The sequence below is a fragment of the Ranitomeya variabilis genome, chromosome 1, assembly GCF_051348905.1.
Source record: "Ranitomeya variabilis isolate aRanVar5 chromosome 1, aRanVar5.hap1, whole genome shotgun sequence".
In the NCBI taxonomy this organism is placed as follows: Eukaryota; Metazoa; Chordata; class Amphibia; order Anura; family Dendrobatidae; genus Ranitomeya; species Ranitomeya variabilis.
In genome coordinates this window covers 1,108,042,578-1,108,066,726 of record NC_135232.1, presented here as the reverse complement: position 1 = coordinate 1,108,066,726, position 24,149 = coordinate 1,108,042,578, and positions in this window count along the sequence as shown.

Below are 24,149 nucleotides of genomic sequence, written 5' to 3'. Positions count from 1 at the left end.
TCAAGTATCGGACGGTATCGCTCAACACTACTGGCAACACTTTTTGAGCAGCAAAGGTCAGTTGTGGAATACCAGCTCTGGTTAGCCTCCACACATAACAACTAAAAAGTGGGCATGGATGTCTGACATCTGTGCAGTGCTCCAAGAAATTGAGTCCACAAAGGTGGTGAGCAGTGTTGATGCCATTGTCAGTGCAATGATCCTGCTTCTGTACCTACTTAAACAGTCGCTGCTCACAAATAAACATGAAGTTATACATGCGGACTAGGTAGTGATGGAGGAAGACATAAGACAGGGAGATACTAAGCAGCCCTGATCTCATCTGCTGAGCGTGGATTGGGTAACAATGAGGTAGTAGAGGCTGAGGAGGAGGAACAGGAGATGGTGGCTGGCGCAACAGAGGCTAATACCCATGCAAGCTTCTTCCCTTCTCTCCTACATGGATGGGCTGAGGAGGGGAATGAGAAGGAAGAAAGGGAGGAAAAGGAGGAGATGGAGAGTTGCCATCATGGTGGAGACAGAGAAATGTTGGCTGTAGGGAACTAGGCACATATAGCCAACTTTATGTACGGCTGTTTTTTCCGGAACCCGTACGTTATCTTTATCTTGGCCAGAAAGTCGCACTAGATGGTCACCCTGCTAGACCAGCGCTAGGAGAATTTTGCTTCTCTCCTTACTGAAGCAGAGAGGTCTTCTAAAAGGATGCTATACCAAAAGGACATTGTGGAAAATATGTTGAAAAATTTCCCATCAGAAAGCGCCAGAGGTAGGTAGGGAGCATGCTTTTTTAACCAACCAAGGAAGAGAGGTGAGACACAGCAGAGGCAGGGGTACACTGTCAAAGGCCTGGGACAATTTCATGACACCAGCTCAGCATCCAGCCCCTGATGACCGACTATTTTTGATAAAGAGGGGAACGTTTTTAAAGATGTTCAAGCAATACCTGGCCATTCAAACCAGCCCACTCCCTAATTATTTTGTGAACTTCAACTATTGGGTCTCAAAGCTGGACACCTGGCATGGACTGTCCCTCAATGTCTTGGATGTGTTGTGCTTCACTGCAGCTAGAATTTTATTTGAGCGGGATTATAGTGCCACCGGGGGAGCTCATAACAGGCACTTTTAAAGACAGTCAAGAAATACCTGGCTGTCAAAACCAACATACTCCCTAATTCCTCTGTGACCTTCAGTTATAGGTTCTAAAACAGCAGATACTGTTATAATTGAAAGAGTCCATAGAGCGCTTAGACCAAAACCTAAAGTCTCTGAACCACCTAGGGATATAATTTGTGGACTTCTCAGCTACTCGATACTGCAGCAATTTTAGCAGGGGCCAGAGAGAAATCCCCATTGATGTATGGGGATATGAATTTTCAAATTTTTCAAGACATCTCTCCATCCACTCTGTCCAAGAGAAGAATTCTAAAACCGCTGACAGAAATATTAGTAGCTAAAGGATTAAGATTTAAATGGCTCTTCCCATTTGGTATTGGGATCACCAAAGATGGCCGTCAGATTACCATTCGAACTCCGGAGGATTTAGAGAACTCTTGGGACTTATTGCATATCAATCCTATTTAAGTCCCTTCCTGGATGCCTATGGATCTTGGGCTAGACATTCCAAAGCTTGACAGGCAAACAGAGTGGTCCACAAAAAAGAAATCCGATTCTCCAAAAGTCAAGAAGAATTCCTTCAAACGGCATTTAACATGAAAAGATTTTGTGGCGCTTTTGTCAGATCCGAACTCGCTTTAGAGTTTTACTTGCTAGAGTGGTATTTTTCGAGGCTCCTTAGACTTAAACAAGGCTCCAGAGACCTCTCATCTGTGCTTTCACCCCATTAATAACTGTATTGTTTATTAACATTGGTATCTCGGAGGGTGGAAGAGGGGGAAGTCATTTTGTTGAGCTCAAATTTATATGAGGGATTTTTTGGGTTGTTTATTCCATTTAACCTTCTTTGATTGCTGATTGGATCAACTATGTCTCATCTTTAATGTTAGGGTATCTATTCCCCCCCCCTGCCAAAGATGAGAATGTTTTCGTATATAGTTCTATGTTGATTAATCTGTTATTTTACCTCAGGTGTACACTTCTGGCATTAGGACTCATTGTTTCACATGCCAATGGCTGAAAAGAACCAGGGAGACTCGATCAACGTGGCCTCCTTCAATGTAAAAGGTATTAACGTTCCTGCAAAGTGTAGTCAAATACTCACATTATTATGAAAAAATGGTGCACAGATTCTTTTTCCTCCAAGAAACACATTTTAAGGTAGGCAGAGCTCCTAACACTTCATTTTCTCGCTATTCTATTTGGTTCAATAGTTGCTCTTCCTCAGCAGCAAAGGGAGTTAGTAGGGAGGGAGTTTAAAAAAGGGTTACCTTTCACTTTAAAAGACTCCCTAGCAGATTCAGAAGGAAGATATATCTTCGTGAAAGGTTTTTTAGCCAACACCATGAATACATTTGGGAATCTATATGCCCCCATAACAAGGGACCAGCGCGTTGGTTATCTGCGGCTTTAGACACACTGGCTTTGTTTAAAGAGCTTCTTTTGATTCTGGGAGGAGACCTCAATTTGACATTAAATCCGCACCTTGATACATCAAATGGAAAGTCTTCAATATCATTAAATGAGAGAAAAAACATCTTACACAACCTAAACTCATTAAATCTGATTGACCCATGGAGAATTTTATACCCTACTACAATAGACTATACCTTTTACTCAACAGCACATAACTCTTACCAAAGACTAGATTATATATTGATGCAATCTTCATCTATCTCACTAATTGAAGACACTTCAATAGGCCCTATCACAATTGCAGATCACCAATCTTTCTGAAATTACGTATCACCTCTCTCCCCCGAGCTGTTCCGACGTGGCGACTAAATTAATCCCTATTAGACAATATGAACCATATATCTCAATTAAAAGTTTCTATTATTAGATTTTTCAGAGAAAATATAGTGGAAAAGGACACTACCCCCATCATTTTGGAAACCCATAAGGCAGTCCTCATGGGTGAATTAATAGCTTTAAGTGCTCACATTAAACGAGAGAGATAAAGAAATTTCCTCTCTCTTACATCAAATTAGCTTGATGGAAAGGTTTCACAAGAAAGATAGGTCTGAACGTACCTTACCTGACCTGTCCTCCCTGCGTGGTCAACTTAAGGATTTATTAAACCTTAATACTGAAAAAATGTTTGCACGATGCAGACAAAAAATCTATATGCACGGCAGCAAAGGTAGTAAACTTACTTCCAGAATGCTTAAAAAACAAAATGAGAAAAACTTTATAAAACAGATTCGTTTAAACGGAAACGTTAGACTTAGCGAATCAAAGGACATAGCTAAAGCCTTTCAAAATTATTAACACTCATTTGTATAACTTAGATACACCGGTTTCCATGGTGGACCCCCATAAGGCTGCACAGAGCATCCACAATTTTCTCGCCTCACTCTCTCTGCCTGGGATTTCCCCTTTGGTCAAGCTATACTCCTGAAAGAAGTTACAATCCAGGAAGTGAAAGACACTTTAGCGGAAATCCCGAACGGGAAATCCCAGGGCCCAGACGGTTTTCCCATTATTTATTACAAAAAATTTGCAGATGTTTTAATCCTGCGCATGGTTGAGCTCTTCAACTCCTTTCTATGGGGCACAACTCCTCCTCCCCAGACTTTAGAAGCCTATATCACAATCATTCCCAAGGAGGGGAGAGACGACACCCTGTGTAGCAGTTACCGTCCTATATCATTGCTTAACACAGACGTTAAATTGTGGGCCAAGATATTGGCAACTAGGATTAATCTGGTATTGGCAGACCTGGTCCATTCCGACCAGGCTGAGTTTGTACAAAGTAGAAAAGGTAAAGATAATTCCACTAGGATTCTACAGGCCATCTCCTATGCAAAACATACTGATCAGCCCCTCGCGATTCTTTCTACTGACGCCGAGAAGACTTTTGACCGTATAAGCTGGCATTTTTTGGTATGTGTCTTGCAGAAATTTGCTTTCCCTGCTCCCTTTATTGAAGCTATAATGTCCTTGTATGCCCAACCTACGGCTAAAGTTAGAATTAATGGAATTTTATCAGAGTCTTTTAAGATACGCAATGGTACCAGGGTTGTCCTCTCTCCCCTTCCCTATTTATTTTGGTCATGGAGACACTTACACAATATATTAGGCTGGATAGTGATATTAGGGGAGTTAGAATCAACCAGTTAGAAATAAAAGCGGCGGCCTTTGCGGACGACCTCTTATTGTTGATTTCCAACCCAGGGACCGCTTTCCCAAAGTTGTTGCAGACCTTCTCATTATTCAGGGAACCATCTAATTTTAAGATCAACCTTGATAAGTCTGAAGCCCTCAATATATCAGCGGAAATGTCAGATATTCACTCGCTCAAAAATTCTACGTCCTTTAAATGGCCTAAAGATAAAATTAAATATTTAGGAATTTTTATCTCCAAAGATCCAAACTCTCTTTTCCTACATAACTTTATCCCCCTCCTGAAAAACATTAGAAGCTTTCTCACCTCTTTCGATTTGCCCTTCCTATCTTGGATGGGTAGAGTTAATATATTTAAATTGTACATGGTCCCCATTTCACTCCCGAAATCTTTCTTTAACACACTAAATAAAATTATTTAAAAATGTATCTGGAAATCTAAAAAAGCTTGATTACCTTTTAAGACACTTATCCTCCCGAAGCAACTTGGGGGTCTGGGCCTTCCGGATCTTATATCTTATTACCATGCCATACATATAGCCAGATGGATAAAACTAACTCATTTGGTTGATCAAAATGCACAAGCACATATTGAAACACAATTATTAGGCCAAGATTTAGGAAAATTGTTATGCACCAATCACCCTGTTTCAAAAATTAGCTTTAATGAAATTCCAAACCACCCACCTTCTGGTCTTTTCCTGGATAAAATTCCAATCGGCCTGATCCCATATATTTTTGATCTGGAATTCACTGACCCCTACAGTATTTGGTCCTCTCTTTTGAATAAACCAATCTCTCATCTACTAAATAATAAGATACCTTGTTATAATTCATGGCCCTCAGATGCTGCAAAGCGTCCACGCAATTTTCTCCAACAGATACATGTGTCACATTTCATGACACAAGTCAAAACATTATCCACTTCACCTTCTGAGCGGCTTTGGTTGGATTTACTGATGAAAATTAAACCACCTATCCCGAGACTATTTTCGAAAGTCTATGTTAACCTTCTAAGCTCTAAAATGAATACTAAATCAATATTCCTGCATTCTTGGTAGGTTGAACTTAGAATTTCCTTATCATCTCAAGACATACAGAGGATATGTTCGAACTCCCACGTCTTTTGTAGATGCATTTTACTCCAAGAATCTGCGTATAAAATACTGTCAAGGTGGTACTTTACCCCGGAGAGACTTTTTCATTTAGGCCTAGCTGATTCTCCACTTTGCTGGAGATGTAAGTCATCTAGGGGTACACTAACTCACATTTTTTGGTCTTGTCAGAAACTCCAGTACTTCTGGCATCAAATCAATAATTCTATGAGGGCAATGGGCGTGTTGAAATCAGATCTTACTGCTCCAGAAGTACTCTTGTCCCTTCCCACGCCAAACTTTAAACCTAAGAAACATGATCTTCCACCTTTACTTTTGGGAGCAGCAAAACATTTGATTGCCTTGAAATGGAAATAAACAACCCCACCAACCCTGGTGAACTGGATAGCAAAGGTTAGGGATATTTTTCGCTTAGAAGAATTGTCAAGCTGGGAAACTTTCTCTCATGACCGCTTCTTAAAGACTTGGTCCCGTTGGACCAACTGGACTGGAAAAGATTAGATCATCTAGCTTTAATTTCTTCCTGTTTACTACGGTGATCAGGCCCACCTTAGGGAAGATCCCCTTCTGTGCCAAAATGATGAGGACTCCCTTCCCTGATTCCTTATCAGTAAATAAGTTTATTAATTTTAACTTGATGAAAAAATTTTTCCTACTATTTAAAATTGGCTGTAATTTTGCACGCATTTGTTGGTCTTACGCCAATGTCGGATTATAGTGACACCTGTTCTTTTGTTTCATTTGGTTACCTTGTTATATTGTTTATTTTGATATGCATAAACTCACTTGTATTTACAAACAATAACTCTTTATAAGATATGTTATAATGTGAGTTACATGTAACTTTTGTTAAAAAGTCATAAATAAAGAATTGAAAAAAAAAATAGAAAGCCTGCAAAACATCTGTAGCTTCTTCTGAATAGGATAAGTCATGGACCGTGATTTCTGGAAAAGCTCAGTTTTCAAACAATGTAGAAAAAACAAAGCAAAAAATACTGTATATATTCAAATTTATCTTTCCCCTTACAGAAGAGAGGAAAAGAATCACAGGAATAATAAACGGAATATGCCAGGTAAATACACCCTAAAGGACTGTATCTAATTAGATAGATGGATAGATAGATAGATGATAGATAGATAGATAGATAGATAGATAGATAGATAGATAGATAGATAGATAGATAGATAGATAGATAGATAGTGTGCAATGGCACCGTTACGGTCCAAATGAGGAAGGTTCTCATTTAACTGAAATATGTCACCATTGCCATTATGGGCAATTAAATATTTTTCTATATTGGAATGCTGCCTCTATTTTTTACATAGATAAATTTGGTTGCATATAAACGTTTGGGCACCTCTGGTTGAACTTACTGTTATTGTGAACAATAACAGCTAAGCAAGTTGAAGATGAAATGATCTCTAAAAGGCGTAAAGTTAAGGATGGCACATTTCCTTTGTATTTTAGGCAAAAAAAATTGTCATTTTTTTACATTTTAAAAATGACAAAAAGGAACATGAAAGGTTGAAAAATGTGGGCACCCTTGGAGATTTATGTGCTTAGATAACTTTGACAAGGTTTCAGATCTTAATTAGGTCTATGGCTGGTTCACTATCACCGTTAGGAAAGGCAAATGTCCCATCTTTATAAAAACCCAACCTCCTCTAGCCTTGTGCGAAAAAACTGCAGCCATGAGATCTTCTTCGCAGCTGCCTAGCACTATGAAAATGAAAATGGTGGAGGCCCACAAAGCAGGAGAAGGCTATAAGAAGATAGCAAAGCATTTTCAAGTTGCCCTTTCCTCAGTTTGAATTGTAATTAAGAAATGTCAAATAACAGGAACAGTGGGGGTCAAGATAAGGTCTGGAAGACTAAGCAAAATTTCAGTGAGAGCTACTTGTATGATTCGTAGAGTGGCAAATGAGAACCATCGCTTGACTGCAAAAGACCATCAGAAACATTTAGCAGACTCTGGAGTTGTGGTTTATTGTTCTACTGCACAAATATGGCCTTCATGGAAGGGTCATCAGAAGAAAACCTCTCTTGCATCCTCACCATAAAATTCAGAAACAGAAGTATGCAAAAGAACATCTAAACAAGCCTGATGCATTTTAGAAACCAATCATGTGTACCGATGAGGTTAAAATAGAACTCTTTGGCCACAATGATCAAAAGGCCACAGAATTTCAGGAAGAGTACATCTCGCCAACCATTAAGTATGGGGGTGGATCAATCATGCTTTGGGGTTATGCTGCACTCAATAGCACGATGAACATTTCATGGGTAAAGGGAAGAATGGATTCAATGAAATTTCAACAAATTCTTGATTAAAACATAACACCATCTGTAAAAACGCTGAAGTTAAAAAGAGGATGGCTTCTACAAATGGAAAATGATCCTTAACACAAGTCAATATCCACAATAGATGACCTCAGAAGGCAAAAGCTGAAGGTTTTACAATGGCCCTCACAGTCACCTGATCTGAACGTCATTGAAAATCTGTGGCTAAACCTCAAAATAGCAGTGCATGCATGACAAACCAGGAATCTCATAGAACTTATAGAATTTTTCAAGGAAGAATGGATGAAAATCCCTCAAACAAAACTTGAAAGCCTCTTGTCTGGCTACAAAAAGTGTTTACAAGCTGTGATACTTTCAAAAGGTGGTGTCACTAGGTACTAAACATGCAGGGTGCCCAAACTTTTGCATTGGCCCATTTTCCTTTTTGTAATTTTGAAATGTAAACGATCAAGATATATATTTTTTGCCAAAACTACAAAGGAAATGTGTCATCTGTAACTTAAGCCCTTGTAGAGATCATTTCATCTTCTACTTGCTTAAGCTTTCACAATGACAGTAATTTTGACCAGGGGTGCCCAAACTTTTACGCAACACTGTAGATAGATAGATATGTAAGATTTTTTACTGTAAAAATGTATACTCATTTATTAAAAAGTGTCCCACAGCAAATCATTAGTGTAAATACGTTCTACGTAGGATGCTCAGTGACCCCAATTACAAGTCCGATCCAAATCCTTTATTAATATTAGTAACTATAAAGGCACCCAATGAAACCAAGAAAGCAATTAACCTGCTCTACTCAAGTCTATGTAGAACCTCATAAATCACTGGTCTAAGAGCAGAAAGGCTTTTCTTTAAGTCTTATGTTTCTGTATTTCTTCCTTAGGCAGCGGAAGGAGTCTCCTGAGTATCGTAAAGGAGCCATGCTCCAAATTACTGTACGCAGGCTGTATTGTTCCCCATTGCAAGAGGTGAAGCTCCCTTTTGGCAGAAATGTTTTTCGCATTATCTCATTCATAGTTATTATTTGGAGCACAATGGGACAGTTCTTCATAATCACCTATCACTTGAGAAGGAAGAGGAAAGTTAATTGCATTGCACCAGGCAATAATTTTACTGGGTTATCTCCCTTCACAGTGGTTCTACTTCTCATGCAACAATAGTATAATGCCTCATTAATCACAGGTGTATTCCGTGTGTCCTATGTAATTTATCACACCTTTTAGATACTGTTTCTATACAATGCAGACTGATTTAAAGACAAAACTATAACAAGTCTTTTTTGTTTTCAGATAATACATTCACTGACGTGGTCATTAATAGTGAACACACTATAAATATACAAGATTTTCAAATGTCTTTTGGACAGGGTCTCAGAGGAACGTGTAAGTCTGCGAGATACAAAAATCCAGCTCATAGGGCTGTGGTAACTGGGTTGACCAAATAGCTACCCTTAGGAGAAGAAAACAAAGACCTCTCTTGCCTCCAGAGAAAGGGACCCCAAAGCAAGATACAAGCCCCCCACAAATAATAACGGTGAGGTAAGAGGAAATGACAAACACAGAAATGAACCAGGTGCAGCAAAGAGAGGCCAGCTTACTAATAGCAGAATATAGCAAGATAACTTATCTGGTCAACAAAAACCCTATAAAAATCCACACTGGAGATTCAAGAACCCCCGAACCGTCTAACGGTCCGGGGGGAGAACACCAGCCCCCTAGAGCTTCCAGCAAAGGTCAGGATACAGATAGGAACAAGCTGGACAAAAATACCAAACAAAACAAAAGCAAAAAGCAAGGAAGCAGACTTAGCTTGAAATACAGGAACCAGGATCATAGGACAAGAGCACAACAGATTAGCTCTGATTTCAACGATGCCAGGCATTGAACTGAAGGTCCAGGGAGCTTATATAGCAACGCCCCTGAACTAACGGCCCAGGTGAGGAAATAAGAAAAGACAGACGCTCCAGAGTCAATTCACTAATGACCACTAGAGGGAGCAAAAAGCAAAATCACAACAGTCTGGCACTCGAGCTGTCTTGAGACTCTGTGTCTGTGAACTCAGGTAACCTTAGTATACAGCCACCTGGTCTCCTGGCAGCTGTGAGGCCCAGAAACCTCATGGGAACTTTTGAAGGACACGTAAAGGTTGCTGGAGTTTCCAGCTGGTGGAACACCTGGAGGCTGTGAACTAAGGTTACCTTGGGTGTGTATTTCATGGTACTTGCTAACAAAAAAAAAAAAATGACATGGGGTGCCCCCTATTTTTAATAACCAGCTGAGGGAAAGCTGGGAGCTGGTGTTATTATTCTGTAAAGGAGCCAATATCCATAAAGATTCCCAGCCTATTAATAACAGCTCACCACTGTCTGTTTAACCTTTACTGGCTATTAAAAAGGGGGGACCACAAAAAAAAATGATGTGGGGTTCCCCTCTATTTTTACTAGTCAACAAAGGCTAAACAGACAGCTGTGAGCTGATCTTAATAGATTGGGAAGGGGATATGCATATTGGACTCCTCCTAGATTAATAACACCAGCTGTCCCCAGAAATGGCGCATCCATTAGATGCGCCAATTTTGGTGCTTATCCTTGGCTCTTTCGCTTGCCCTGGTATATTGGCAAGTGGGGTGGGGTAATGGTTTTGGGGTTGATGTCTGCTTTTTATTGTGAGCAAACATCAAGCCCATAAATTAGTAATGGATAGGCGTCTATCAGACAACCCCATTACTTACCCAGTAAATTAAAAGAAAAAAATACACACACATGAAAAAAACATTTCATTTGAGTGAAGAAGACTCCTCTGCACATTGTCAGGTTTATCCATTTATAAATTTTAAAAAAATATCTGCAGATCTGACGACATCCAACTAGGTACCATGTCATACACCGGTTTCCCTAAAGGCACCTACATCAGAAACGTTATCGACCATGAGCCATGACTGCGAAAAAGTGGCTGCAGAGGTTATTCGAGGTATTCTTTCATGGGTGACGTTACACACGTGAGAAATGACTACTAGAAATCTGTGCATTCTTTCTCTCGTGGGCCTGGCTCACAGCGATTATGTGACTGTGAGAATGAGACTGCAGAGGTTTCTTACGGTCATTTCTCACAGGAGTAACATCATAACCTAATGCCTAACGCTTAATGGGCACCTGTCACCTTGGAAAACAATATTTACCTGTAGATATAGGGTTAGTCTGTAGCTGAGTGGTATTAAACTGCTGCCAGGCCACCTTGTTGAGAGTGCGACTACTGGTAGAAAATAAACTTATTTCCTCCAGCAAGCTGCTATCTTTCAGCCATGGGGGCATGGAGTGGCTACAGCCACCGCCCGTAGAACTCACTATCTTGTGGGCTGGAAGCACGCCCCAGGACGTTTATTGACAGCTCACTCTGCACAGATGGGTCACAGAGTTTGCTGTCCATGAAAGTGTAGGGGTGTTCTTATAGTGAGCGGAGACTGTTGTACCCCTGATATCTGGTTGCTCACAGGAAAAAAATGTTAATTTTCTACCAGTAGCCCCACTTTTCATTAAGGTGGCCAGACATCACTGTAACACTATTTCCCTGCAGATTAACCCTATATTTGTAGGTAAATTACATATTCCGAGGTGACAGATTCCCTTTAAGGTTTTATCGGAGATAAATCCACTTGATGCATTGCTCCCTTTTCCTATTCTACGTACCAACATATTTATTAAGTCTCTATTTGTTGTGGTGAGGGACCAACATCTAGTGAGATGTATGGTTGTGGAAAACAATGCAAGGAAAGTCTTGTTTTCACTGGACTGTGCCCATAGAATTTCCATCATGTTTCTTTCCACAGGAAGAAAATACTTGCTGTTCATTTACTATATAAGAAAGTAATTAGTTATTATGTCAAAGCTGCAAAGTGTTTAGGACGGATGTACTACTTGAATGTGGAAAATATTTTCACACGCAAAGACTATAGCGGAATTAGGAATGCCTGATAAGCCTTTGGCTCAATAGCAGAAACTGACCAGAGTTCACCAAGGTACCAGAAGATTCCCCAGTGGGTCAAGGTTCTGGGTTATTAAGGTTCCCCAAAGTTGCAACAAAAGACAACTTTGTTTTCAGCAAGTCAATATTTTTTTTTTCTTATTGATAATTCCATACATACTAATATTGATCTTGTTTGGCAAAATAGGAACATTTAAGTCGTATTCCCCCTGCAAACAAACCAAGAGACTGTCTCTTTTTTGCTGATGACATGCCCGAATTTGCCCAAATTATTACTAAAAAATCGAGAGATTGGGACAGTATCAAGATATTCATGACTGTTTGTGGCATGCATACATCCATATCCATATAAAGGGTAGACAGTCAAGTGGATCTACATTTACTATTTTTTTTTCATATGTTACATACCCCCACTAATTTATCAAAACAGTCATGCAAGAACTCAGCGCCTCTACTTGCTGAAGTGAGTGTTTGGGAACAATGTTTTGAATTTTTGGTGGTGATCTCAGGAGTCAGGTCAAGTGATGAGCGAGTGTGTTCGTTACTCAAGTTTTCCGAGCATGCTCCAGTGTTCTCCGAGTATCTTGGGCGTGCTTGTAGATTATGTTTGTGTCCCCGCAGCTGCATGATTTGCGGCTCCCCCGATCGGGGGTCACCGATGCATGCATTTCCGGCAGGATAGACGGAAGTGCTTGTTAAATGCCGCTGTCAGAATTTGACAGCAGCATTTAACTAGTTTATAGGTGCGGGTGGATCACAATTCCACCCTCGCATATTGCGGGCACATGTCAGCTGTTCAAAACAGCTGACATGTTCCGACTTTGAGGTGGACTCACCACCGGAGCCCAAATCAAAGCAGGGGATACTGCCATTGGCATAATAGTACGTCTGATGGCATTAATTATGTAGCAGGGGTTGGGTTTGAGGTAGCCCCTTCAGAATATAATGTACCCCCTCATAGAATATACAGTAACCCCCTTCATAGAATATAATGTAGCCTCCCTCATAGAATATATGTAGCCTCCCTCATAGAATATATTGTAGCCTCCCTCATAGAATATTATGCAGCCCCCTCATAGAATATAGTGCAGCACCCAGAGAGACACATAGCACCACTCTCCGAACGTTCCCCGCAGCACATCCCAGCAGCATCTTCGTCGCTTGCAGCTTTCTGTCTGAAACTGCCATGCGATGAATGATGACATCATTCAGCTGTGCTGTATCAGACAGGAAGCGACAGGCAGGGAGCAGGAAGCAGGATAGCATCGGATCCCTGCAGCTCTGCTCCACTGCCAAGCTGCCGGGATCGCTCCCTGCCCACCAATTGCCCTAAGGATCAGCCACCCTGCAGGGGCCCACCTTTGGGGCCCTGATGCAGCCACACAGGTTTTACATGCAGACAGTGTTAGCCTCAGCCTGCCGCTAACACTGCCCATTATTAAAGTCAAATGAATGTTCACTCCTCTCCACGCCCATGGGGCATGGGGAAGCATGAATACTCATTTCTCTTTAGCAGCTGGGACAGGCTCCTTTCTCCAGCTGCTGCTCTGCTGGCACTGGTGGGCCCCCTTGACTCAGGGTCCCCATAGCTGTTGGGTGTGTCACTATCAGGGGCTGGGGCCCCTGGAGCAGTGGAGGCCCTAGGCAGCTGCTTGCCAGTATGCCAGCAGGTGTCAGTGCCTCGGCCCTCCGGAGAATCTCCGATGGGCCAGTCTGACCCTGCATACAAGGACAGGGACCGGGGAGCCATGTATACCAGGATAGGGATGAGGGGACAATACATACCTGGCTTATACTCGAGTCAATAAGTTTACCCAGTTTTTCGTGGCAAAATCAGGTGCCTCGGCTTATACTTGGGTCAGCTTATACTCGAGTATACACGATACATACAATTATATGAAAAAGTTTGGGCACCCCTATTAATCTTAAGCTTAATGTGTTATAAAAATTGTTTTTTTTGCAACAGCTATTTCAGTTTCATATATTTAATAACTGTTGGACACAGTAATGTTTCTGCCTTGAAATGAGGTTTATTGTACTAACAGAAAATGTGCAATCTGCATTCAAACAAAATTTGACAGGTGCATAAGTATGAGCACCCTTATCATTTTCTTGTTTTAAATACTCCTACGTACTTTTTACTGACTTACTAAAGCACTTTTTTTGGTTTTGTAACCTCATTGAGCTTTGAACTTCATAGCTAGGTGTATGCAATCATAAGAAAAGCTACTTAAAGTGGCCACTCGCAACTTGTTCTCCTGTTTGAATCTCCTCTGAAGAGTGGCATCATGGGCTCCTCAAAACAACTGTCAAATGATCTGAAAACAAAGATTATTCAACATAATTGAATATAACACAATTTTCATAGTCTTAAAAATACAGAAAAATCTTTAAATGAGAAGGTGTGTCCAAACTTTTGGTCTGTACTGTGTATATACTCAAAATGCACATCCCAAAAAGAAGGAGCCATTCCCCTTTAGCCCCATCCATTTTGAGGCCTGTTGACATGAAGGGAGGTGACCTACAAGGTTTTGGTACCATCCTGATTGGGTATGACTTGTCATGGTGGGATGGTTTTTATGCTCTTTTGATAAAAATAGTGTATACTAAGTACCCTATGCTTTTTACATGTACTATCAGTATTTACTAAGTTACTTACTGCAGGGTATATGCTTATTTTGCTTTTTATCCTAGGTACTATCCTTGTAGATAGTAGCATATTACATAGTGAGATCTACACAGATAGGTTGGTCAGGTTCAAATGCAAGCTGAAATGGGATTGTCTAAAAGTACAACATGATTTTTAAATTTGTGAGTCCTACTCAAAAGCCCCATCTCAGGCTCGAGGGGGAATTAGGTAGAAGGTGTGGGCAGAGTCAGAGTCAGTCAGAGTCAGTCTGTGAGAGAAGTGAGAGGAGTGAGAGAAAAAGAGCTGGAGAGAGAAGGGGTCCTAGGGGTCAAGGAAGCAAAGAATCCACCCATGGTGCCTGAATCCACGCCGACCGTAGTCGGGTGGATGGACCAGGTCGCAGTGGGGGACCAGCCCCAGACTAGTGGAAAGACTGTAGGATTCAGCTTGCAAACCGGAGGCTGTGGTATCTGTATGTGTCACAGCCAAAATCTACACACATTCACTGAAAAAGCAGCCACATAAGGTCAAGGAGACCAGGAAGATGTCACCCGACAGGACCGGAGGCTGCTGGCTTGGGACACTGTGTGTAAGGCGCAGGGCAGGAGGGTGAGAGTCAGTGCAGAGCGACGACCAGGAAAGGTACACAAGAAGGGGGTCCTGGAAAAGTGCACCCCAAATTACCTGAGAGCTGGCTGGACCACAGACCCGGCAAGGCACCCGGCTGGTGTTTGTATCCCAGAACTGTGTGAGGACTGCACCCCACTGAGTCTTCAGAATTAGTTATGGCGTCACCTGCCTTGTACCGCAAGAGTCACCATCAACACATTTAAATCATATCTGCCCTGGGGCCCTGCTCTACCTGTGGGGAGCTGTACCATCTTTTCTGCATCACCATCGGTCCCGGTGGATCTGAACTGCAGCCTCGGCCATCCCTTGCCGAACACCTTGGATGGCGTCACGAACCAATCCCACATAACTTTTCCCCTTGCATCATTTTTACTTCACGCACAGGGCCACGGAGTGGGGTCACGGCCCTGTGACATCCCCAAAGAACTGTCGGGCCCGGTTCCAAGTACCCCATGGCCCTGGTGGGCGTCGAAAGTACCTAGAGACCTGGAGGTATGGATATGTCCAAGGTTGGGAAAGGGTTAAACACGCACCTTGATCTGTCAAGATATCATGGTACAAAAAAGTGTAGTTAGACACCAACTTCAACTTTGCATGTTCCGTTATATTAAATATGCAAATTGCATCTTCAGAGAGAAAAATAACTTGAACTCTAGTGCCACTTATTGGAAGTAGAAATCCTTAAAGTCTATATCAACCCTTTAATAAGCCTTGACATATGGCTCAGGATTTCAATTTGCAGACAGCTTTTTGTGGTATTGCCCCTCACGGGGGCAGCACGGTGGCTCAGTGGTTAGCACTGCCGCCTTGCAGCGCTGGAGTCCTGAGTTCAAATCCCAGCAAGGACAACATCTGTATGTTTGTATGTTCTCCAAGTGTTTGGGTTTCCTCCCACATTCCAAAGACATACTGATAGGGAATCTAGATTATGAGCCCCATCGGGGACAGCGATGATAATGTGTAAGCGCTATTTAAAAATAAAAGATTATTTATTATCAGGGCAAAGTATAAGATCTGATTTGGCAAGGTGAGAGGCATAAGACAGAGATCTAAGGGGTAATGTTTATCTTTGTAGAGAGTAACAAGCCAGGTCTGGTTTGTCTCTCTTCTCAAGGAGAAACCTAAGGCTACTTTCACACTAGCGTTAACTGTAAACCGTCTCAAAACGTCTTTTTTCAGAAAAAACGCATCCAGCAAACGTTTTTGCTGGATGCGTTTTTTCCCCATAGACTTGTATTGGCGACGTATTGCGACGGATTGGCATACGTCGTGTCCGTTTTACGACATATGCATCGAAATTTGGCGACACGTCGTCGGCAAAAAACGTTGATTGTAACGTTTTTTGTCTACGCCTAAAAATCGTGTCGCGACGTATCCTGCAGCATACGTCGTTGGCTGCAATGGAAGCCTATGAGCGACGGATGCGTCGGGACACGTCGTACGACGCAATACAGCGCTGCAATACGTTTTTTTCACACTGAGCATGCTCAGAAGCAGGATTTTGTTGCCAATTGGCCAGACACCCCCAAATCTATATAAACCTGGCCTGGGCCTTCAACCCCACATATGCCTGCAAGAAGACCAAGCGAGAAGACTGCCAGCAAGAGCCAGCCAGCCAGAAGACCCTAGCCAGCCACAGGACCCCAGCCATAAGACCCCAGCCACAAGACCCCAGCCTGACACAGGAGCCAGCCACAGGAAGGAGCCAGCCACAGGACTCCAGCCACAAGACTCCAGCCACCATAGAGCCAGTGTGAGTATTGCAATTTTTGTGTGCATCTGTGTGCCTGTGCATTTCTGTGTGTATGAGGTACTACTGACTACAGCAAGAGCTTAAAACCTGAAGAGAACCTGAGGCCTGCCATCGTCCTGCACCAGCCAGTGCCATGCTAGAGTCCAGATCCACCATGATGCCAGCCACTGTGAAGACCTGCAGCTCCAGCCAAAGGATTGTCAGCCTTTTTTATGTGTGTGTGTGTATGCGTCTTCTGATTGGGTTCATCTTTCTGCCTTTGTTGTACATATGTGTGGAGCGCCCCCACTGCCACAGGGCCGAGGGGTACCCGGTACCGGGCCTCTGAATCTCTCTTCTGGGGTTGTCACGGTGGCTAGACCCGGTCCGTGACCCTGCTGAGGGGCGTCCAGTGAAAGGTGGTGGTAAATGGTGGTGATATCGCGGTGCAGTGTAGGTCGTAGTAAATAACGAGGACACCAGGTTGCAGTCTCTTTACCTCTTTACTGAAGGTTTAAGAATCCTCAGTCCAGAGCGCTGTCAACAGGGCTGTCAGAGACCGGCCGGTCCAAAGGCACATCAGGAGTTCTCTTTACAGGTGGGAATCAGTGTCTACCTTCTAGCGCTGGGTGTTGTAGTTCTTCCCTGCTAAGCACCCCGGGATAGTCCTCACAACTGCTGTGTCTGTCTCTGATGTTCGTTCTCTCTCCGTCCCCCAGGTGATATGGTAGGACGCACCCGTATGACGGGGTAGGCCTGGAGTTCTTCCGGGACCCTAGAGTCGCCCCTCTCCCACAGCTGCTTCCGTTGTCTGCTTAGGTGATTTGTGTGAGACAGCCAACCTATAATTGGCTGTCCGGTCGTGGTTTGCAGTAGTACTTAGAGTCTCTTACTTGCTCGGCGTTCCGGCCACCGACTGTTTGCGCCTCAGAAGGATGTTGCCTCGGTCTAACAGCACGACTCCTTCTGGTCCTAATGCCTCTTTTCTGTATTCCCGTTGTTCACTGGTTAGTTCTGCTCTTAGGAGTCTGCCAGGATCCCATCCCTGACAGGTCCTCTCACTAGCTCTTCCCAGTAACTTCTCTCTCTGTCTTCCTGTCTAACCCCCAGTTTTACCAGAGTGTGAGGAGTGGCCTACTAGATAGAACCACCCCCCCTGGTGGCCGGAGTGTGAAGTGTAGTGTGAGTGTTACCTGGTCAGAGAAACTCCTTTAGTGCAATCAGACGTAACATCACTCCCCTTAGTGGCAGAGCGACATTACTGCAACGACCAGGACTCTGGGGCGCTGCTTGTGTATTTGCATAAAGCTTATGTGCGTGCGTGTGTGTATTTTTGTACGGCTGTGTGCTTTTGTAAGTATGTCTTCATGTGCCTGCACCTTATTATGCCTTTGCCAATCTTATGCCTGTTCATGTGGGAGGGTATGTGTCCATGTTCAGGATTGCATCAGGATTTGGTCAGGATTTTCCATCAGTATTTGTAAGCCAAAACCAGGAGTGGGTGATAAAAGCAAAAGTGTGCCTGTTTTCCTATTATACTTTCCCTCTAATTGTTACACTCCTGGTTTTGGCTTACAAATACTGATGGAAAATCCTGACCAAATCCTGATGCGTTCCGGAATGTGGACACATACCATGCATGTTTGTGTGCGTCTTGTTGATTGCATGTGCATTTGTCCATGCTTTAATTGGTTAATTGCCTTTTTCTGATGTATTGACTGTATAGTGGTCTGTGCAGCATGTGGTTTAAATGTGTTTTTTTTTTTTTTTAAATCTGATGTATTTTTTAAAAGTCTAGTGGTCTGCAGCTTGTGGTTTGAATGTGTGAGTGTGGTTTTTTTTTCTATTTAAAAGTGTTGATTTTATTTTACTGTTAAAACCATTTGCAGTTGATGTACTTGTATTTAAAATAAAGAGCATTTCAGCTCCTAATTGTGATTTAAAAAAAAAGAGAGAAAAAAAAAGAAAATAATAAAATGTTTGTTAAAAAAATGTCCGTAGTATCATTTCATAAAGGTAAATTTAAAACTGGTGTATGTACCAATGGTTACACATACAATACAGAGTTGGTTGAGGGCTTATTTTTTAATAAAGGTTATACTGTAAAGGTTTTTTTTGGGGGGAGGTGATTTTTTAAAATAAAATGTGGCAAATATATTTTTGCATGGTGGGTTCACATTTCAAAATTTTTTTTTTAGGGACATGGAAATGAATGGTATAACGTACCTCTTTTTTTTGGTTTTGGTGTTCACCTTTAATGAACATTTCTCACATCATTTTAGCAGGGTGTTTATCTTTAAACATTGCCTACTTCGGAGGGTGGTCTAATTATAAATCCATTATACTTATTACAGATACACCAGGGACCACATCCACTGAGCAGCCCACCAGGACCACAGCCACAAATCTTTAAAAGTAAGTTTTGAAGACCCCAAATCTGCTGCTTCAATGTGTAGAGCAGATTGCAAGTGTCTTTTAACTTACAGAGACACCAGGATCACAGCCGCCAGCCTTGCTACCGCAACAATGTCCTCTTCTGACAGCCCTCCTCCACAGCAACAGCGTGTATCGGTAAGTTAACACAAACTGCAACGCAATATTTCAGCGCAGTATTTTCTGCAGTCTGTTATAGAACATTCAATATCAGCAATGACATTTAAAAAAAGGAGTGGAATGGCCGCAAAGAAAACCAAAATTACATGCTGCAGAAAACAGTGCGCAGTATGTCAGCGCAGTATTGTCTGCAGCATGTAATATAACATAAAAAATGACCAATGACAGAAAAAAATAGAGGCTTACCGCAGGGTCACCATCAGCCGCTCCGCCGGTGTGATGGCAAGCCTCATCCTTGTGTCCTGTCTTCGGATGACATCCTCCATTTTTGCAAGCAAAAAGTCAAAATTTTCCAGCCTCATCCGCACGTAGTTATAGAATTTGTGTGGATTGTGCCGCAACTCCAGGTACAGAGTGGACTGGACACCCCGGGTCATCCGTAGTTCATTAATCGGATGAATCCACAGTCGTCTCTGTCTCCGTTGCTGCAGAAGCATCCTACGCCTTTCCGCTGCCGCCTCCTTCTCCCGCACTATGATATCCAGGCGATTCGTCTCAAAGATAACGTCGGTAACCAAACTCGCAATCCTCCCAAGAACACCTTCCATCGCTGCCACAAAACTAAAACCCACAAAGATGGGCTGTAAAAACAGTAACTATATAGTTTTCCATATTTTCCAGTAGCCAATCAAATTTGGGAGCCTCCCATTTTAAAAACGGATCTGTCGGAAAAACGGATGCAATGGATGGTAAAAAAGTATGCAACGTATGCAACACATCCAGTATTTTGAACGGAAACGTTTAGCGGATTTGCGACGTATCCGTCGAAATGCTGTATGCGTGGCATACGTTTGTCACCGTTTTTCACTTTTTTTACGCATCCGTTTTTTCGGCAAAAAAGACGTTTTGAGACTTTTTACAGTTAACGCTAGTGTGAAAGTAGCCTTAGAGTTCATGTTGAGAATAAATGATGACGTCAAGAGGTGGATTGAGGGGGCAGTGTGGTGGCTCATAAGTGGATACAGAGAAATATTTAGATAAAAAGGTATATTCTTCTTAACGATGGGTGAATATTTTGAAATTCTAATTTTTCAGCTTATCTCAAAATTCACGGTGAATTTAAAGCTCTACAAAGCCTTCATTTGCCCAGTCTTGCAAATATAATTTCATTGCAGAAGCATTATAACACTGATTACGCAATCAGCAGCTGCCAGACGTGTGTTGTTCCCTGGTCCTGCCTCGCAGACACAGGGATTCTCCCATCTATCTCTCTATCAGTGAAATCTGTATTATTTTCTATTTCTCACACATTAATCTTTTTTCACTGCTGTTCTGTAACACACACTATCTGAACAGTTTCTTCAGCGTTTTTTGGTTTACTATCACTATCTTTATGGCTAAGCTGTAAGCCGTAATGTTTAAAGATGATTAAACCCGAACTATTGGGTTTTGGTCCTTAACTCTGAATATAGACTTCTCATGGAGCTCTGCTGTACACTTCGGGAGAGAGAGAGATTTTCTAGCTCCAAAGTTTGGGTGCCAATTGATTTCTATGGAGTTCAGGTTCAGGTTCAAATTCAAGTACAGTTCAGAATCCCGGATCGAACTTTTGACTGAAGTTCAGTTGAACCCAAAAAATTCGAACTTCCACAGGTCCAATTTTATACATACTGCGATAGTACTTCCTAATTGGCTGTACTGTACCATGTGTTGACAGATGCAAAGCATAATGGTGAAGCCCATCTGGCCATTCCATATGATTATGTAATTTTTCTTTGGCTGATGCGATCTTCTAAAACGTTTGAGGTAGCCTTCTTCAACAAATTCTTAAAAATTCAATACAAATTCAATTCACGTCAAATGGATTCAATGATATAATATTTACTTGTACTGTTAATTTATGAAAAGTTGAAATGACAGAGACCATTTTAGCAGGAATATGGTGGTTCAGAGTCCGCGCTACCCAATGTTCAAAGATACGATCACACACAAAGGTGAAGGATGAATGTGGCTTATTTGGTCTACACGTTTCAAGGTTTTCAAACCTCTTCATCAGGACCAAACCACATTGTCCGAGCAGTTTGGTCCTGATGAAGAGGCATTCATGCCTCACCTTCATGTGTGATCGTATCTTTGAACCATGGACAGTGTGGACTCTGAACCATCATATTCCTCATATATTGCAAGGAATCTCCTTGGTGGTCCAACTGTAGTCTTTACATGCTTCTATAGGAGTTGTGACTGGAAAAACCCAATCAGGTGAGAGTGTACCTATATTTTACTCCACTTTGTTATCAAATAAGACCCTATTTGCGCTTTTAGTCTCTCCAGTTGTACCATTTGAGTGACCACTTTATGACTGATGTGATGTTCTAAATATTAGATTACACCAATTATACAAAGGTGTAAACTTAACTGTTGAAGAAGCTGGCAACGAAACGTGCGTCGGGATGAGGGGACATGAGTGATGACCATCTCCATCTCAGGGTTTTCATCTGTGCCATCACATACAGGTATCCTCCAAAAGTATATGATATTGTATTGTTGGTGTTTAAGGGGAGGCTACATTAATTCAAGTGGGTTGTAACTTCCTATGCACCTATTTATTCATTTTATTTGACCAGTCTTTGGTTTAACACTAATTGTAACTAAATTGGAATTTTACACTTATAAATGCCACATAGGAACTACAATACCCTCTACTATTTTTAGTGGTATTATCGCTATACCTCCCATACACCAGACACCTATTCACGTCCTTCCTATACATAAGGGAACTTCACATGCATGATACCTGATATGTCGGCCCCAACAAGGAAGGGTAGTCACATGACCTAAAATGTTCTAATACTTCTTCCATTTAATATTTCCCAGTAATTGGATTATACATATTTATTTGGTCGCGCTAGCGTCCCCTGTTGGATATTCTGCTTTTTTAAGTTTTTTTTTATTTATTCTTTATATTTCAGTAAAAATGTATAGCTAATGGATCTATTCAATGCTCGATCTCACTCTAGTCTGAGTTGTTTGTTTTTATTTATACGGGAATGCCATTATATGTGGATATTTGTGAATAATTAATCTGTTACATAATCTAAGAGCACAAATCATGATTAAAATAGCAACAAACCTAAATGAAAAAGAGATATTGTGAATAAATAGTGCGAAGAATTAAAGCTGTTGAGTGGAGTGCCTGCTCAGTCAGAGACAGTTCTGTGTGATTTATCTCCATTAGGTCTGACTAACTAACCTTGCCACAAGCTCTCCTCATATGAGTATATCCACAGTACACACAGAGTTAAAAGGGCTGTATGTGGCAGGAGAATGCTTCATCTCCTCTGCAGTTGGCACGCTGTACGAATACTCACCAGTGTGGAAATGATTGTGCTTATTAAGATGAATTCCTCATTACACTGTTCCCCTTGTCTTTGTTCATCAACCATTGATGATAAGATGGCAGACTCACATATTTGATGCATTTTTGATTCCTTTTAAGATATTGTTTTTGTAGCTGTACGAGACTTGTTATTTGGCAAGATAAGTTGCATTCTTCGATGGCATCATTTTGGAGCACTTATAACTTATAATGAAAATTATAATTAAAATCTTTATTCTGTGTATCGGTTTGATTGCATCGGTACCAAATGTGTCTAACGTAATTTACAACTAGAGATGAGCAAATTTATTCAAGTGAAATTGAATTCTACTACAATGTATAATAAATTAGCATTTTTGAAAATTTAGATTTTTGTAAATTTTATTTGCGAGGATTCAGCAAAAGCATATAAAAAACATGATACTCAACATAACACTCACTTGAACGTCGTGACCGGACAAGTTGAACATGAAGAGGAAGTCCGGGCTGCAGCTGACCTCTGACTACCTCATCATGTTCAATTCATACGAAGACAGGGGCAGTGACTCCAGTGCTGGTTGGCTGCAATGCATCATGCGTCATACAAACACAAGAAAGCACCCGGGAGAGCGAGTGCCAACACCGCTGGAACGAAAATGGCACAGGAGGCAAGTATAGTCTTTTTTAATTTATCGGGGCCAAACATTTAGATCAAGAAGTTGTCTTAGTAGTGGACAAACCCTTTAAGGAGTATACAGTAGTGATGGAAGCTTGCTCCATCATTCTTGGAGCAGGCTCAGCTCCTGAGCCTACAACACATAGCTGCACCTCGTGTGTTATCTTAAGTAAATGTATGGCACATGTCATGAAAGGGTTAAAGAGTAAGTAGACTTTTTTAATCTTTAAGCAGGAAATGTAATGTCTGTAAATATTAAAATAGGGTTAATTAACCCTATTTTGCTTAACGAATATGGAAAATGGATATTATAGCGTGCCGAAGAAACTATTTGGCTGGGGACAATCCATATACCGTGCAATACTCGAAGATTTGTAAATTGCATTGTGCATGATCTCCAACAAAACAGTAATGCACAACCACTTCATGAAGGAAGCAAAATCACAGAATTAATCCCATTACACTATTTATGAAAATTACATTTTCAGTCTAAAAATTAAAAAAATAAAATAGAAAGGTTAAGTTACTCTTTAGCTGAAATCCAAGTAGAGATGTAATCATCATACATAAAAGATGGATAATACCTGTAATGACACCTTCTGGTCTCATGATTTCTCCAAATAGGATGTAACATATACCGTATAAGACATTTTTACTGCAAATAAAATTGAGCGAAAACTCAATACTTCAAAGGTTGCATTATACCATGGTAGGACCAGCATTGATTTTCCTCTTTTACATTGTGTGGTTAAACAAATTCTATAAAGGGACGTGTTATAGGCTGTTGCATACCATCATCCAGTTCAGCAGATTGCAATCAATAAATGCCTCTCTCTCTATAACAATGTGAACCTAACACAACTCTCCATAAACAGAAGTTGCCTTCTGTGTTGCTGACATTTCCAGTCAATAATGACTTTGAAAAATGACATTTA